General features: G+C 49.1%; 1 protein-coding gene across 1 annotated transcript in view; it reads right to left on the bottom strand.

Moving 5' to 3' along the window:
* CTPS2 (CTP synthase 2) overlaps positions 1–277 on the bottom strand; it is a 37,016-nt gene that overhangs the window by 35,717 nt on the left and 1,022 nt on the right. The gene's annotated exons all lie outside the window — the stretch shown is intronic.

The raw sequence follows: 277 nt of genomic DNA, 5'->3' as shown, positions 1-277 counted from the left end.
CACACACACACACACACATACACACACACAAGGGAAATTGACAGAGGGAAAACATAAAGAAGTGGCTAGAAACAAAAATGAAATTATGATCCAAAGTTATTGCCTCTCTAGCATGGAATGAATGGAGGGCTTCCCAGGTGGCTCAGTGGGTAAAGAACTTGCCTGCAACGCAGGAGATGCTGGAGATCTGGGTCAGGAAGATCTCCTGGAGGAGGGCACAGCAACCCACTCCAGAATTCTTGCCTGGAGAATCCCATGGACAGAGGAGCCTGGTGGC

Source organism: Bison bison, unplaced genomic scaffold (assembly GCF_000754665.1).
Source record: "Bison bison bison isolate TAMUID 2011002044 unplaced genomic scaffold, Bison_UMD1.0 scf7180017864518, whole genome shotgun sequence".
Taxonomy (NCBI): Eukaryota; Metazoa; Chordata; class Mammalia; order Artiodactyla; family Bovidae; genus Bison; species Bison bison.
The sequence above is the reverse complement of the archived record's forward strand: the minus strand, read 5'-3'. Positions and strand labels throughout refer to the sequence as shown.